General features: G+C 40.4%; 1 pseudogene; it reads right to left on the reverse strand.

The window, feature by feature from the left end:
• Nucleotides 1-269: 269 nt before the first annotated feature.
• On the reverse strand, nt 270-420 carry LOC125089524 (uncharacterized; annotated as a pseudogene).
• Nucleotides 421-879: the final 459 nt, after the last annotated feature.

The following is an 879-nucleotide window of genomic DNA, read 5'->3' on the forward strand; positions in this document are numbered from 1 at the left end:
GAGTCCATAGTCTCTTATGGTTTGTCTCCCCCTCTGATTTCCCCCAACTCACTTCTCTCCATCTCCCAATTTCCTCTGTGTCATTCCTTATGTTCCACAAGTAAATGAAACTATATGATAATTGACTCTTGACTTATTTCACTCAGCATAATCTCTCCCAGCCCCATCCATATTGATACAAAAGTTGGGTATTCATCCTTTCTGATGGAGGCATAATACTCTATTGTATATATGGACCATATCTTCTTTATCCATTCGTCCATTGAAGAGTATCTTGGTTCTTTCCACAGTTTGGCAACTGTGGACATTGCTGTGAACACTGGGGTACAGGTGGCCCTTCTTTCCACTACATCAGTATCTTAGCAATAATCGCGCCTCGGATAAACCTCATTGGCTACGATACTGCCACTGCGCAAAGCTTCCACTACATCAGTATCTTTGGGGTAAACACCCAGCAGTGCAATTGCAGCGTCATAGGGTAGCTCTATTTTTAATTTTTTAAGGAATCGCCACACTGTTTTCTAAAGTGGCTGCACCAACTTGCATTCCCATCAACAGTGTAAGAGGGTTCCCCTTTCTCCACATCCTCTCCAACACTTGTTGTTTACTGCCTTGTTAATTTTAGCCATTCTAACTGATGTAAGGTGGTATCTCAATGTGGTTTTGATTTGAATCTCCCTGATGGCTAATGATGATGAATATTTTTTCATGTGTCTGTTAGCAATTTGTATGTCTTCATTGGAGAAGTGTCTGTTCATGTCTTCTGACATGAACATTTTTTGACATGATAATCGGTTTTGTGTGTGTTGAGTTTGAGGAGTTCTTTATAGATCTTGGATATCAGCCTTTTGTAGTGTCATTTGTGAAAATCTTCTCCCA

This window comes from Lutra lutra, chromosome 1, assembly GCF_902655055.1.
Source record: "Lutra lutra chromosome 1, mLutLut1.2, whole genome shotgun sequence".
Lineage (NCBI taxonomy): Eukaryota > Metazoa > Chordata > Mammalia > Carnivora > Mustelidae > Lutra > Lutra lutra.